The following is a 17,351-nucleotide window of genomic DNA, read 5'->3' as shown; positions in this document are numbered from 1 at the left end:
GTTTATTTTATTTTGTTTTCAAGAAGCGCGCTCTACTTTTGTTAAATGTGCACAACTTTAATAATTGCTAATAAATGCAATTGTGTTTTCTACACCTACTGTGTACAAGTCCTCTGTTGTCATACACCCTTGGCTTCTACGAATCTAGAACCTGTCTGATCTGGTCCATATTTCCCTTCTGTCCGCGTACTGTGGTTAAAGGTAACTATACTGCCCGCACTACATGCAAAGAAGGCAAGAAGTAGCACTAACAGGTCTAGTATTGCACCACCAGTGTTACATAAGTAAAAGTGGCGAGCCAGCCAGGAGCCTAGAGTGTTGTGTGACAACATTGGAATCCTCTTTGACCCTTGATCAGACGCTCACATACTATGAAAATGGATTTTGTCGAGAAGTATGCCGTTAAAGTACCAAATGCCATTATTGTTAGCGGTGTTACAGATAGAGATAAAGACAAAGAGGTATTTGAGTTTCTGGAGCAACATGGTACTATTCGTAGAGTACTCGCTGTCGATGATGACTCTTCTGCATTCCACAAAAGTCAGATTGTAGAGTTCGAGTCCGGTGCAGCCGTGGAAATATTAGCACCTAAGCTGCCTTACCTCTTACAGTCCACTGACAATCCAGATGTCAGTTACCGCATTCGAGCCTTAACTGACGTCTATACTAAGACCGTAGGGGGCAGTGTTACTGAGGCTTACATTAGCAACCTGAAGGGTTTAGCCAAGTTAAGTGGGAAGGATTTCGAAGAAGTGTTGCGGGAGGCCCTATCCACAATAGGGAACACCATTGAAGCTGCTGAGACAGCTGAGAGAAACCCTGAAAATGATGCTGCTGATCAGACTTGCCCTGTGGTAGGATCCACACAACTTGGAGCCTCACCTTCAGTCTTAACTGAACTGCCTCACCCTCCTGAACCCATTCAGGGCACATTCCAACGCCCCATGAGACCAAACTTGACACCTCAAATGTTGAGTCCAACTGACCTCAACCCACCAGAGGTTCAGAAAGTAGTAGTCGAGCATGTTGTCAAGAGTGTTGAAAAGACATCACATGCTCACTCTACATTAAGACTCAGAGCTTTCTCTGGCAAGATGCCCAGACCTTACAGCGAAGCTGACTATGAAACATGGCGTTCTCATGTTGACTTGTTGATGGAAGATGCTTCTTTGTCCGAGTTGGGAAAAACTCGTAAGATTCTTGAAAGTCTCCTTGCTCCCGCTTCTGATGTCATCCGCCCTCTTGGGCCAGAAGCCACTCCTGCAGACTATCTTAAACTTCTGGATTCAGCTTTTGGCACCGTCGAAGATGGTGAGGAACTGTTTGTACGCTTCATGAACACCCTCCAAGATCATGGTGAAAAGCCCTCTGCTTATCTGCTTCGTTTGCAGGTGGCAGTCAATCACACCGTGCGCAGAGGTGGGCTTGAACCACATGAAGTAAATAAGCAGCTTCTTAAACAGTTTTACAGAGGCTGCTGGGATGATAACTTGCTAACGGAGTTGCAATTGGAGCTAAAGCATAAGGAGCCGCCCACTTATGCAGAGCTATTGCTTCTCCTGCGTACTGCAGAAAACCGACAAGAAGTTAAAAACACGCGAATGAAGAAACACTTTAGCGCCACGAAACCAAAAGCAGTGTCTCATGAACAGACGGTCACTGAAACAAATGCAGATGTTCGCCAAGCACAGTCAGATAGTCTAGAAGAGCTGAAAAAACAAGTTGCCGATCTAAAAAGCCAATTAGCTGCCGTTTTGAAGCCAAAGAAACAAGCAACACTGAAGACAGTTCGAACAAGGAAACCTGAAAATAAAAAACCTGACCATGCCAAACCTGAAAACTCACCTCCACCCAGCCGCCCCAGTACTAGGCCCAAGCCCTGGTATTGCTTCCGCTGTGGGGAAGATGGACATATAGTAGCCACTTGTGAGTCAGAGCCCAATCCTGCCCTTGTAGTTGCAAAACGAAGGGAATTAAGAGTGAGAAGGCAGATATGGGACAGGCAGAATGACCAGCTTTCTTTAAACTAAATTCTGCCTCCGTTGCGGGACAAATGGAGGCTGATGCTTTGTTAACCCGTCCCACCCAGGTTAAACAAAAAGCTTCACCTAAAAAGCGTGCCAGCCTAAAGTCACACACAAGATCAGATTCCTTCGACTTTCCTAAAGGTCTAATTGGTACAAAGAGTACTGCACAAGTGAAAGTTAATGGTCACACAGTGAGTTGTTTGCTAGATACTGGTTCCCAGGTGACTACAGTCCCCGAGTCCTACTATCGTCAGCATTTGTCCTCTCATGAGATTAAGCCATTGTTTGAACTTTTAGAAGTTGAGGGTGCCAACGGTCAGTCTGTGCCTTACTTAGGCTACATTGAACTGCATGTCACTTTCCCAAAGGACTTCCTTGGCATCGAAGCTGAAGTGCCGACACTTGCCTTAGTTGTCCCCGATGTGCGCACAGCTTCTCAGTCCTTAGTGCTAATTGGGACAAACACATTAGATGTACTTTATGAGCTGTACTCTAACACATGCCATGAACTGCAGCTGAACCTGCCATATGGCTATAGGGCAGTTCTAAAAGTTCTTGAGTCACGACACAAACAGTCCAAAGACAGTAGTCTTGGTTTAGTGACGATGCACAACAAAGAGCCACAGTTGATTCCAGCAGGCCAAACTGTTGTTCTAGATGGTGCTGTAGCTGTGTCAGCCGGTAACGGTGAAAAGTCTGTCTTGTTAGAGTATCCACGAATGTCAGCCTTACCTGGTGACATCCTTGTGAAACCTTGTCTCATAGACCTACCTGAACGAGCACCTTACCTTGTTCCAGTTATACTTACTAATGAATCCGAACATGATGTGACAATCCCTCTAAATTGTGTCATCGGAGAAGTCAGTGCATATCAAAGAGTTCTATCTCACGAACACTCAGTGAGAACTCCAAGATCCCGAACTGAGCAGAAGTCAAATGTAACATATAACTTTGACTCTTCCCCTATTAGCGCTGAATGGAAGGAACGCATAACCGAAAAGCTAAGCCAAATGCCCGAAGTGTTTGCACAGAATGATCTTGACTTTGGAAAGACGGATCAAGTGAAACACACAATCAGATTGTCAGATGAAACACCGTTCAAGCATAGAGCGCGTCCCATACATCCGAACGACCTGGAAGCAGTCCGTAAGCACCTCAAAGAACTGCAAGAAGCTGGCGTGATCAGGGAATCTACCTCCCCTTTCTCTTCACCCATTGTAGTCGTGCGGAAGAAAAATGGTGAAGTCCGCCTCTGTATCGACTACAGAAAGCTTAACGCGCAGACTATAAAAGATGCTTACGCTCTCCCCAATTTGGAGGAAACGTTTTCCACCTTGATCGGGTCACAATGGTTCTCTGTCCTGGATTTAAAATCTGGGTACCAGAGGTGTGGACTCGAGTCACATGACTTGGACTCGAGTCAGACTCGAGTCATTAATTTTATGACTTTAGACTTGACTTGAAAAAAGGTTCTAAGACTTGTGACTTGACTTGGACTTTTACACCAATGACTTGGGACTTGAATTGGACTTGAACCGGTTTACTTGAAAAGACTTGATATTTTACCCCAAATATAAAATCTAACATGCATATTATATAGAGATTGAAAATGTGACGTCATTCACGGGTAGAACCGCAAAGGATTCTGGGAACTCGTGGCAAGCGGTACTAGCGCACGCAGGCTTTCAATTAAAATCAGTTATACAGCGATAAAAAGAAACACAAAAATGTCAAGAAGCCGTTGTATGATTAACTGCAATAGCCGGTCGCATGACAGCCACGGGAAGCCGACGGGTAAAGAGATCGGTTGTTATCGGATTACGTCGTTGAAGAGAAATTGTTCGAGCCATGTTTCCGAAGTAACAAAGACGCGACGGATGGCCTGGATTGCAGCCATTCAAAGATCAAATATAACATCCCAGAACACTCCAGCTCACAGGTTAGTCTGCTCCAAGCATTTACACGAAGGTCAGTGTTTTTTAGTAGTTAATACGTCATTTTCATAACATAATTGGTGATATAGGTTACAAGCAAGTCTGGCGCTGAACAGAAATTGTCGCGCTATGCTCCTTTATTTATTGTGCATAAATAGTGAATTGTCCTGACACAATATTGCGTTTCGCTTCTGTTATTATGGTACATTGACAAAAACATATACTTTTATTCACAGGATAAAACAGGTTTTTGTATCACTAATTGCCCAGTACGATTACAGCATACAATATTGTTGTCACTGCTACATTTCTGTGATGCTACCAGAAATTATTTCCACTACTAATTAATTACCGTTGAGCTCAAAGGTTATATTAATAAACGGTTAACGAATGTGTATTTATGACGACAATTTGTGAGACTGGTAAACTTATGATACGTACGATGGTCTTTCGTTCTACACGGTGCAGTTCAAGGTCCTGTACCCATCCGTCGGTAAACTGTACCTGGGCTTGTTGCAGTGACCTGAAGTTACTAAACTTCATGAGTGTATGCACTCACTCCAAGAAGCGTATAATTATAAATATGCATATAAATATGCTAAGATGAGATAGCTGACTTCATCTAACTAGCAAATGTTGTCCAGGCTACGTTGGTGATACAGTTTTTTTTAATGTGTATATTTTTGTCATGCGATTTTAAAGCTGGTCCTACAACCGCATCCAAGAATAACATGCAGCTTATCTCAGAACTGTCGGTGAAAATTATTCTTGGAGCTAGGTTTAATTGAGCTGCATTTTATAGAGGTGCAATTTCACAATTTGTGTATATTTTCTAAGTTCACTATTTTGTCATGTGTTGAGAAAAACACAGATTTTAAAATTACATGGTCTAATATTTACATTTAGCATATAACTGCAACATTATTTTTTCGTTGTTTTTTTTTTAAAGACTCGAAAGGACTTGAAATTCAAAGTTTCAGACTTGTGACTTGACTCGGACTTTTACACCAGTGACTTGAGACTCGACTCTGACTTGCCTGACATTACTTGAGACTTGACTTGAGACTTGAGGATAAAGACTTGAGACTTACTTGAGACTTGCAAAACAATGACTTGGTCCCACCTCTGCTGGGTACTACCAAATTGAGATGGAGGAGCTGGACAAACCAAAGACGGCGTTCATATGTCCCGTCGGCTTTTGGGAATTTAATAGAATGCCCCAAGGCATTACAAACGCCCCCAGCACATTCCAGCGGCTCATGGAGAAATGTATGGGCGACATGAACCTGCGCGAAGTGATCGTGTTTCTCGATGACATCATTGTATTCTCCAAGACACTTGAAGAACATGAGGCTCGCTTAATGAAAGTTCTTGATCGCCTGAAAGAATATGGGCTCAAACTCTCACCCGAAAAATGCAAATTTTTCCAAACTTCTGTCAGATATCTTGGGCATATTGTGTCCAGCAAGGGAGTGGAGACTGACCCTGAAAAGGTGGAAGCCTTAAGTACCTGGCCTGTGCCCCGTGATCTTAAACAGCTCCGCTCATTCTTAGGCTTTTCAGGGTACTACAGGCGGTTCATTAAGAACTATTCGAGTATCGTTAAGCCCCTCACTGACTTAACATCAGGCTACCCTCCTTTGCGCAAAAGCACAAAGCCTAAAGCTAAGTCTGTCCAGTACCATGACCCCAAGACACCTTTCGGCGAGCGATGGACTCCCTCTTGTGATCTTGCTTTCAAAACCATCATTGAAAAGCTCAGTACTGCGCCTGTATTGGGTTTTGCCGACCCTAAACTGCCATATACGCTCCATACCGACGCCAGCACTACAGGGCTTGGCGCCGCGCTCTATCAAGAGCAGAATGGCCAGACCAGGGTGATAGCTTATGCAAGCCGTGGGTTGTCTAGGAGTGAATCTCGTTATCCCGCCCATAAGTTAGAGTTCTTAGCCTTGAAGTGGGCAGTAACGGAAAAGTTTGCAGATTACTTATATGGAAATCAGTTTACTGTCGTAACAGACAATAATCCTCTGACGTACATATTAACTACTGCTAAGATGGATGCCATGAGTTACAGATGGCTAGCTGCCCTGTCAACGTTTAGCTTTAAGCTCCAGTACAGAGCAGGCAAGCTTAACTCAGATGCAGATGGCCTTTCTAGACGGCCACATGGCGAGTTGCTTAACGACGCAGTCTCCCAAAAAGAGCTCGACCGCATACAGCAGTTCACACAGACTCACCTGTCCCTACCTGACAGCAGTTTAAGTCCTGAAGTAGTGTCTGCCATCTGTGAGAAACACATTGTCTGCAGCTCTCAAAATGACACCATCCCTTTGGTTCACTCGCTAGCCATTTCCGCAGCTGCCATTCCAGGTGACTTTGTCAATGAAAATGACTGTGGTGGTCTTCCTGTTATGCCCCATATGTCCCCTGAACAGATTACAAACGAACAAAGAACAGACCCTTGTCTGAGGGAAGTTATTGCACAAATTGAAACTGGAGAAAAGATCCCACCAACTGTGCGAGCTGAACTTCCTGACATCAACCTTCTACTCCGAGAGCTCAATCGATTGGAGATGCACAATAACATCCTGTACCGAACTCGCCAAGATGGAGGAGATGTTACTTACCAGCTTGTCTTACCTGAACAGCTCCGTGACTCAGTCTTCCAAAGCCTCCACTGTGACATGGGCCACTTAGGCACTGAACGTACCTTAGATCTTGCCCGAACAAGGTTCTATTGGCCTCGCATGGCAGCATATATAGAACATAAGATCAAAACATGCAACCGCTGTGTAAGACGTAAAACTCCTCCAGAAAAAGCAGCTCCACTTGTGAATATCAAATCCACCAGACCCCTCGAATTAGTCTGCATGGACTTCCTGTCCATTGAGCCTGATCGAAGTAATGTAAAGGATGTGCTTGTATTAACCGATCATTTCACGAAATATTCATTAGCCATCCCTACCAGCAATCAGAAAGCTCAGACCGTTGCAAAAGCCCTTTGGGACAACTTCATAGTCCACTACGGGATACCCGAACGATTGCATAGCGATCAAGGTCCCGACTTCGAGTCCCACATTATCCAAGAGCTTTGCAAGATCATGGGCATTCGTAAAATCCGGACCACACCCTATCACCCCAGAGGAAACCCGGTAGAACGTTTCAATAGGACGTTACTAAGTATGCTAGGTACTCTTGAGGAAAAGGACAAAACTCAGTGGCACAACTATGTCAAACCACTCGTTCATGCGTACAATTGTACGAAAAACGATACAACTGGTTTTGCCCCATATGAGTTAATGTTTGGCCGTCAGCCAAGATTGCCAGTCGATCTAGCATTTGGGCTGCCCTTTAACAACAAAAGTTTCAAGTCGCATTCTCAGTACATAACAAAACTAAAGGCAACTCTACAAGAGACCTACAAACTAGCAACAGACCATGCTAACAAAATGGCAGAAAGAAACAAAACAAGATTTGATATGCGAGTGAAACCCTCAAAACTAGAGCCAGGTGACAGAGTTTTGGTGCGTGCAGTCCGTCTCAGAGGCAAGTACAAGCTAGCCGACAAGTGGGAGACTGATATTCACGTTGTGGTGAACCAAGCAGGTGACTTGCCCGTCTACAGTATAAAACCCCTAACAAAAGAGGGCCCAGTCCGCACAGTCCACCGCGATCTCTTGCTCCCTTGTGGTTTTCTTGCCCCTGTTGAAGAGAAACCTGTCCAACCAACTCATGTACGCAAACCAAAAACAAGGCAATCACCTAAACAACATGAGGGATGTGATCATTCAGAACTGGAAGATGAGGATATCTGTTGGTTCAGAGAGGAACCTCTTCAAGAGCCCATAAAGGTCACTCGAGTCTATGAGATTCCCCAGCCAAAGACACACCCTAATGATCACGATCATACTGAAACTCATTTGCCTGGAGGAGACAACTTACATGAACATGACAACCTGCCTGGAGGAGACAACTTACATGAACATGACAACCTGCCTGGAGGAGACAACTTACATGAACATGACAACTTGATTGGAGCTGACAATTTAACCGGATGTGACAACTTACCTGAATGTGGAAATCCACTTGGATATGGAAGCCTAGAGGAGAGTGAAACCATGGTGGAACACTCAACCACTGACAATGAAAGCGAGAGTGATGCCAACTTACCCGATGGATCTACCTGTGATGGGCCAGTGGAAGAAGACAACTCAAATGATAATCAAGCAAACTCAAGTCAGTCAAATACTGAGAGTGAAGCCACAGCGACTGTAAGGCGCTCAGAGAGAACAAGAACCCAACCAGAACGACTGCAATATAGTCAGTTGGGAAATCCTCTTGTTTCCATTGCCCAGTCCCTGTTTCAAGGTCTAAGCCTGGCTTTTACCAGTGCCTTGACAGAACAAGATTCTGTGGTCATCCCCATGAAGGCTGGTTCCCCTGTCATTACTGTTAGGTATTTTAGTACCATGGGAGCATTTACTGGATATTGTTTTATAGTGACATTATACAGGAAAACTCTGTCATTCAACAAGGTTGAAATACCACAGAGATCACTCCCTCAGCTACATCAGTTTCTTAATCTTTTAGACGCCTGTTGAAGGCCAAATGGTTTGTTTCAGATTTCACTAATGTAAGAACTCTTCGTTTTGTGCCTTGAAAATATGTCGCTGAGATAATCACAATTGTAGCTGAACTAATAAACTACACAAAGGATGCTTCTTCACCCAAGGGCAGGAAGACGCTCCCTTATCTTGGTCTGTACTGGTTTAAACTGATAAATCTGCTGTCTCATGAATTTTACCCTCTATATAAACTGTTGTACTTGTGAATAAAGTTGAGTCACTTTGGGAAGACAATCTAAAGCAGTCTCTGTTTTCTTGTTCTCCCAAGCTGCTCCCGAGCTGCTCGTACTAACACGCTGAATGGCATGCTTGAATATTACTTGAGAATATATTTGACTGTGTTACAGACTAAGGGACATTCTCTGCTGATAGGTGAAGGTACATTCTCTGCTGATAGACGTCCACGCCCCGGAGGAAGCCGATCCACGGAGTAGGCCCTGGAAACAGTTTCCTTCAATTTTGGTGTCGAGAAGTGGGATCCTGACGAAGGTAGGCACTCGTCTTTTATTTTATAAGACTGTGTTATGCCTTTCTCAGTGATCCACATAGAAACGGGATACGCTGACGAGGCCTTCTTCGGTGGCCCACATAGTAACAAGTGGGATACACTGAGGAGCCTTCTTTAGTGGCCCACATAGAAACACAGGAAGTTGCCTGTTGTTTTGTAAATAAAAGCAGAAAGGACACAGGAAGTTGCCTGCTGTCATAAACTAAGAAGTTGCTCACCAGCAGAAAGGACACAGGAAGTTGCCTGGGGTCATAAAACGAGAAGTTGCTCGTTAAAAAGTGAGAAGTTGCTCACTAAAAACATAAAATTGCTAGCAAAAAAAAATCAAGTAACCTCAGGTGTGCCACAGCAAAAATAAAAACTAACTTAAATCCTTCAAAGCGTCTAAACCCCTCTGGAAATCACTGACCATGGGTCAGAATAATTCAAAGACCTTAGACGGGTCCGATAAAAAATCAAAATTAACTGTAAAACCGAAAAAAATAAAATATAAAATCACAAATAGCGGCTCAGTACGACTCCCACTTCCGGTTACGTTTAACCCACGCTCGCGAATCAATGAAGACTTCCATGATTACGTATCCAGAACATGCGGAAGTGCTTACGTGACTGATTTCGTCTCGAACTTAAGAACTATAACTTTAATGCATCCTAATGTATTTCCGGAGCCCTATCCCGAACGATTATCGCCAGAAAACAGGTCAGTAGAAATGTTAAATACTATTTGTGATAAGGAAAGTAGGCTGATTAAAAAGTCCTGTAAAAAATATATGATAGAATGTCGTGATGTGACCAATCGCATGCTACCACTATGGAAAAAAGGACCCGAGCCAGACGTAAATGCTTTAAATCAAGCCAGTGTAGGCTCTAGTAAATCCACTGCAGAAAAAACTAGCCTTATATGCCCATCCGTTCAACCTACGGCTCCGCCGCCTTATGATGAAAAAACAGAATTAATAGCTGCTGCGGCGGCTGCACGTCATCAGCGCGTATATCCTGATATAACAGCAAAATCCCAAAGGAGTGAGGAAGGCACTGAAATGACACCTAAATCAGAAGAAGATGACTGGTTTAACCTAGATCAAAGACAGGAACGAGAATACACTGAACGAGAAAGAGAGTTACAGGAACATAAAAAGCAAACAAAACAGTTAATGACAGAGTGTGAGGAAATCATGAAAGATCCTTTAACTGAACGTACGGAAGCTGAACTGCAGCAAGCCGTTTCCGTCATAGATAATCATGTTCAGCGCCACACTAGAGTAGCGAATGGTTTAACTGTGCCAAAAGCAATAACTAACACCAGAAATTTAATAAGGAACTACTTAAAGCAGAAAAAAGAGGAAAAAACTCAAGAGGGCCCCCACAAAAACACCCGTTATAAAGAAAAGCAAGGATCACAATTTAATGACGTCAGCACCTCCCTCCCGTTCATGATAATAGGGGACATGTGTTGCATTCAACCCCCTAAAATTTCAGAGTTAGCAGCAACCATTAAAGAACTTCCCGATCCTCTACAAAATCCTACAGCCTTTGTTTCTGCATTACAGAGAAGTACCAGATACCACCACTTGGGTGGGCCTGACTATAGATATATATTATGTCAACGAATCCCAGGTGTGACTGAATCTCAGCTTATTGAAGAAGTAGAGGAACTAGACCCTAAAAATGACCAAGCAGCCAACACCACCTCGTTTTTGTGGATAAATGATGACAAAATCACAGCCTTTTTTCAAAATCTAAAGAAATTTCTGCTCACAATGTCTAGAGATAAAATTGATTTAAATGCAGTAACCATGTGTAAGCAAAAGCCAGATGAATCTATTCTAGTGTTTATGAAACGTTTCACACACTGCTGGACTAATGAGGCATGCATGCCTGAAGGAGGAAATGATCAGATTTTCATAACAACATTCTTAAACAATATTCATCCAGAATGTTCACAACTATTGAAGATGACTGCCACTGATAATCTCTATGACATGAAAATAAAGAACTTTATCACACTTGTCAAAACAAAAGCTGGTGCAGATCTTTTCCCCAACAGCACGAAGGCTAAAAGTGTTAAGATGTTGTTGAATTTTGATGTTGAAGGCTCAGAGGAAAGTGAAAAAATGATGTATGCAGGGGCCCCGTCCCCTCAACAAGCGCAGCAGGGAGATTTCAGAAGGAGAGATAGGAGTGGAGACGTATGTTTTTATTGTGGAAAAATAGGACACTGGAGGAGGGAATGCAAATCAGCAGCACATAGGTCTCAACCACAAAACACAGGACCAGCTCCTGCCACTAGGCGTCAGCAGAGCTCTTACAGACAAGGTAACTGGCAACGCAGACAGGAATCACATCAAAATAATGGCCCCTTTGCACTTAGGCAGCAACCTTATAATCCACATTTTAATCCCCACCCATATGATAACGAAAGACTGGACCAACCATAGGGAGGCCCAGGTGAAGATGAGGGACAGTGTGAAGCACTACACACGATGCTGCATTTGCAATTGTCCCGTAACACAGAAAGCTTGCCCATGTTAGATATAGAGATAGGTGAAAAGATTTATTCCTTTTTAGTTGACAGTGGAGCCACTAAAAGTTCACTGTCTGGAAAATTCTATAGTGGGCCTGTTTCCTCTGTGTGCATCAACACCATGGGAATAAACGGAACTCTAGTGCAATGCCCCAAAACTCATTCTCTAAAAACACGCTGGGGCCCAAAACCAGATGAAATTACATATCATCCATTCATAATTATTCCAAACTCGCCTGTGAATCTATTAGGCAGAGATTTAATGGCAAAAATGAACTTGTGTATTTCATTTAACACAAAGGGTGAAATGTTTGCAGATACTGATAACAGCTATGTTTTCTCTGCCCTATGCACCGACACCATGGAGAAGGAACAGCCTCTGTGTCAGCTGGACGCCTCAGCGGAGAATGAACTCAATATCCATCTGACTGGTATCCCACGTCACACTCTGTGTCAAAAACATGTGCAAACACCGTTACCAGGTAGCCCCATGCCTGGAAGCCACATATTTGTTTCTCTCACACTGTTCAACAACATGATAACTGCTCACACCAGTGAAGGCCAAACAGTGGTTTTGTCACATAACTCAGACATAGGCTATGACATCACTGCACCATGTCGACACATAGATCTAACCTACCCCATACACTGTACTATCTCTGCTGTCACATTGCCAGCTGAATATCAAAACATGACATTATGGTCAAGAGGTGAGAATGATGTAGGATTTATTGACTGTACACCTTATCATGCTCAGCTGAAAAACAACAAGCCGGTATATGTCAAGCAATATCCCATTTCCGCTGAAAAAGCCGCAGCCTTAGACATCATCATAGGAGATTTATTGACAGCTGGAGTAATAAAGCCCACAGTATCTCCATATAACACTCCTGTCAATCCTGTGCCAAAGCCTAACAAACCTGGCGTATGGCGTTTCACACAAGACTTAAGGCAAGTTAATGCAGTCATTATGCCTCTACCTCCTCTTGTCCCAGATGTTCCCAGCATACTGACATCTATTCCAGCAACAGCTACACATTTTACTGTGGTGGATTTGTGCTCCGCCTTTTTCTCAGTACCTGTGCATGAAGACACACAGCCGATATTTGCTTTTACACATAGAGATAAGCAGTACACATGGACTCGCTTACCCCAAGGCATGGTAGACAGCCCTGCGGCTTTCTCAATGCTGGTACGTGCTACCCTGGACGGCTTCACTCCTCCAGAGGGCTGTACTCTGATCCAGTATGTAGATGATCTCCTCCTCTGTGCTGAAAGTGAAAAACTATGTCAAACTGCCACACACATGCTACTCCAGCACCTCCAACAGACTGGCCACAAAGCATCAGCAAAGAAAATGCAGTACTGTCAGACTTCTGTTCAATATTTGGGATTTACACTGTCTTACGGACAACGTTCTGTGACTACAGACAGGGTCAAAGCTGTGACCTCTGTCCCTAAGCCCACTACACAGAAAGAAATGCTGTCTTTCCTAGGCATGGTGAACTATTGCAGACAGTGGATACCAGACTGTTCTTTTCATGACCACATTCTGCGTGAATGCTGCAAAAAAGACAAGCCTCCTCGAATACTGTGGTCCACAGAAATGACTGCCTCTTTCAATGCATTACAGGGAGCGCTGACCTCCGCCCCTTGTTTGGGTCTGCCTGACTACCACTTACCGTTCCACCTGTACGTCACAGAGAACGGCACAACCTGTGCAGGTGTATTGGCCCAAGAGCATGGCTGTGGCTACCGTCCAGTAGCCTTCTATTCAAAGGTGCTGCCAGCAGTAGTTCAGGGGATGCCGGCCTGCCTGAGAGCAGTAGCAGCTTGCTCTATCATGATAAGGGACTGCGAGAAGCTCACACTCTCACATGACACTATTCTACACACCAATCACCAGGTCACGACCATTCTAGCAAACATAACTACACAACACATGACCGCACAACGTCGCTCAGGTTATGAAGCTACACTGACTTCAACAGCAAATCTCACTATAAAAGCAAGCAGCACACCCAATTCGCCAGCACACTTACTCATTCGTATGCTGTGTTCCTCTGACCGACAGGATGGTTCAGACGACCCTGACGATCATGATTGTATGACACGTATACAGGAATCCACAGCACCACGCCCAGACTTAGAGCAGACACCAATCCCAGACTCAGTCATTGTTTATGTGGACGGGTCCTGTTCAAAACCAAATGACAACTTATTTCTTTGTGGCTATTCGGTGGTGACATTGCCTGACATCATACTAGAGGCTCACTCATTACCATTTCACTCAGCACAAAAAGCAGAGCTCATGGCTTTAATACGCGCCTGTGAGTTACATGTGGATAAGCGGGTAACAATTTACACTGATAGCCGTTATGCATTCGGTGTGGTGCATGACTTTGGCACATTGTGGAGACAAAGAGGATTTAGATCTGCTGATGGAAAATCGATCGCTAATTCTGACCTTGTTCAAAGACTTTTGCAGGCTATACAGCTGCCATTGGCAATTGCAGTTGTTAAAACGAAGGGGCACAGCACGGCTGACACAGACGAAGCAGTGGGAAATGTTCTTGCAGACGTAACCGCGAAAGCAGCTGCTGCCTCACAGCAACCACCCAGAAGGGAAGTATTATCTTTGCCTTTACAGCTGCCACTTGTCACGCTCCCAGACTATTTAGAAACAAATGTTGACCTAAAATTCATACAAGAGCAAGCCTCTGCCTTAGATTACACTTACTGGGAAAGTAATGATTGTACCTTAGATAACAGAGACGGCTTATACAAGAACCTTGAGGGTTTGATTGCCCTCCCATCTTCACTACTGCCAATCCTTGTCCGCCATTTTCACGGTGTGAGTCATGTCGGACAAAGAGGGGTAATAGGAGCAATAAAATCAAGATTTGTAATCGAGAAAACATCACACGCAGTAAAACGCATATTAGCAACCTGTCTAACATGTGCACGAACTAATGTAGGAAAACCAAAAGCAAAACATCAGCATTTACCACAACCAGATTTCCCATTTCATACATTACAAATTGATTTTACACACATGCCAGCACAAGGAAGCATCAAGTACTTACTGGTAATAGTGGACCAATTTAGTAAATGGGTAGAAGCTTACCCAACATCAAAAGAAACTGCAGAAGTAGTCTGTCAAAAGTTGTGCAATGAAATAATACCCAGATTTGGAATACCTCACCAAATTAACAGTGATAGAGGACCTTCATTCACATCAGAAGTAATTCAAAAGTGTGCTAAAACTCTAGCAATAGACTGGAAATATCATGTGCCATACCATCCTCAGAGTTCAGGAGTTGTAGAAAGAATGAATAGGACCATCAAAAATCGCCTGACTAAAGCAATGATAGAAACAGGAATGACCTGGATCAAACTACTTCCTCAAATCCTCTGCGAGATTAGAATGACTCCATCCGCAGCAACCAAATTATCTCCATTTGAAATAATCATGGGAAGACCGTTTCCAACACCATGGTCAGCCTCCAGAGGGGCACCGCTATTGGAAGGGGACATAGACACTGCATTGTCTGACTATGTTCATAACCTGGTAGAAACACTGAATAATAACTATCAGAAAGTTTGTCTCTCTCAGCCTCTCCCTTCCATAGATCCAACCCATCCGTGGAAACCAGGAGATGCGGTATTGGTAAAGTCGCTAAAACCAAGGGCACTCGGGGAGGCCGCGTGTTCCAGCCCCCAGACTGTACTTGCAGTGACGAGAACCAGCATCCTAACAGACGGACAACCTCAGTGGATTCATGCCAGCAGGGTTAAGACCAGCCCCACCAAACCACCTAAGGCGTCGGATCAAGTAGATGACGTCTCCGGCGAGCCAGCGCCCGGATTCAATACACCTATAGATGACGACTCAGGCGAGCCAGCGCCCGGATCCAATCCACCTACACACACACAATCACTGATTAACACACAACGCCTGAAAGAGCCAAGACTCAGAAAGCCCTTTGATCCCCCGCCTGAACAACAACAAGGTACTCGAACATCCAGCAGGAACAGAAAGCCTAGAGTACCACACAATGTCTAACCTGATAAAGATAGACTCGTTTCATCCTGATAATGGAGAAAATGAAATGCCCATTGTCATCACACGACGCTTATACGGTGTCTCTCGAACCTGGGACCAGGCCAGGAGACGACTAAAGAACTGTCTTTTTTATATATTTAGGTTATTAATCATATCTACTGCATTAATCTTAGGATTTTTATTTACTATTTCGTATTGTAAAGTGCAACCCTGTTCACATTTCTGCAAGCCACATTTTCAATGATAACCCATATAGCTACCAGTACAGCTACTTCAATGTATTTGCAATTAGCACAAATTGATCCTGAGGATGTGCCAGATGTTACCAATGATGTTCCTGATGTGTATATTGAACATTAGGTTGTGAACTATTACATTTTATGATTTGCTTTTTATATTATGTTATTACATTTGTGATTTTTCCTTTCTATTTGAGTTATTATTTTTAAAAATAATAAAAGAGGGGAACTGTTAGGTATTTTAGTACCATGGGAGCATTTACTGGATATTGTTTTATAGTGACATTATACAGGAAAACTCTGTCATTCAACAAGGTTGAAATACCACAGAGATCACTCCCTCAGCTACATCAGTTTCTTAATCTTTTAGACGCCTGTTGAAGGCCAAATGGTTTGTTTCAGATTTCACTAATGTAAGAACTCTTCGTTTTGTGCCTTGAAAATATGTCGCTGAGATAATCACAATTGTAGCTGAACTAATAAACTACACAAAGGATGCTTCTTCACCCAAGGGCAGGAAGACGCTCCCTTATCTTGGTCTGTACTGGTTTAAACTGATAAATCTGCTGTCTCATGAATTTTACCCTCTATATAAACTGTTGTACTTGTGAATAAAGTTGAGTCACTTTGGGAAGACAATCTAAAGCAGTCTCTGTTTTCTTGTTCTCCCAAGCTGCTCCCGAGCTGCTCGTACTAACACGCTGAATGGCATGCTTGAATATTACTTGAGAATATATTTGACTGTGTTACAGACTAAGGGACATTCTCTGCTGATAGGTGAAGGTACATTCTCTGCTGATAGACGTCCACGCCTCGGAGGAAGCCGATCCACGGAGTAGGCCCTGGAAACAGTTTCCTTCAATTACCGTTTAGCTATCCCATGCAAAGGGACTTGCATGATTCTAAGAGGGGATAGTGTAACCCAGTGTTAAAAACGGGATTAAAAGTATAAATATTCATACTCTCACGATGGGAATAAATATTGATAAAAACTAAATTAATTATAATAAATACTGATAAAAAGCATGTAAACATAAGTTTAATATGTACATATGTATATGTGGTATATAGATGGTGTGGGGGCAGGACTTAGTCCTTTAGAGTGTGTTTGTCAGATCCACTGAGCGACCAATCATTGGCCGGTCTGACCCTCCCCCCAGTCTGTGCGCTGCTGAGACACCTGTGCGTGCCTTCGTGTGCCAGTAAGATACGCCAGAGACACAGACGGTGAAAGATCAGTTTACCCGTGCGGCGAAGAAGCTAGCTGGATAGTGAAAGTCCTTTTTTCGGCGAGAATAATAAGAGTGATACTGTATTCCAGAGGCCGTGAGCCAACGTGAGCACTGTGAAGCCCCGTGTAGCATTTGTTGCTTTGCATGGTCAGGTTTTTTCCTTTGCTTATTTGGATTGGATTGGTTTTGAGGA

General features: G+C 43.6%; 1 long non-coding RNA gene across 2 annotated transcripts; it reads left to right on the top strand.

Moving 5' to 3' along the window:
* The first annotated feature begins 9,084 nt into the window (after window positions 1-9,084).
* LOC146698120 (uncharacterized) lies at window positions 9,085-16,610 on the top strand. 2 transcript variants are annotated; one of them, XR_014922990.1, is made up of 2 exons: window positions 9,085-9,797; window positions 11,992-16,610. It is a non-coding gene; the product is annotated as an uncharacterized LOC146698120 (long non-coding RNA). The 2 variants fall into 2 exon arrangements; XR_014922989.1 differs by having other exon boundaries at window positions 11,989-16,610.
* The last annotated feature ends 741 nt before the right edge of the window (window positions 16,611-17,351 follow it).

This window comes from Copadichromis virginalis, linkage group LG11 (genome assembly GCF_057382275.1).
Source record: "Copadichromis virginalis isolate Kocher_CV1m ecotype Utaka linkage group LG11, C_Virginalis_male_GT1.1, whole genome shotgun sequence".
NCBI classification, from domain to species: domain Eukaryota; kingdom Metazoa; phylum Chordata; class Actinopteri; order Cichliformes; family Cichlidae; genus Copadichromis; species Copadichromis virginalis.
The sequence above is the reverse complement of the archived record's forward strand: the minus strand, read 5'-3'. Positions and strand labels throughout refer to the sequence as shown.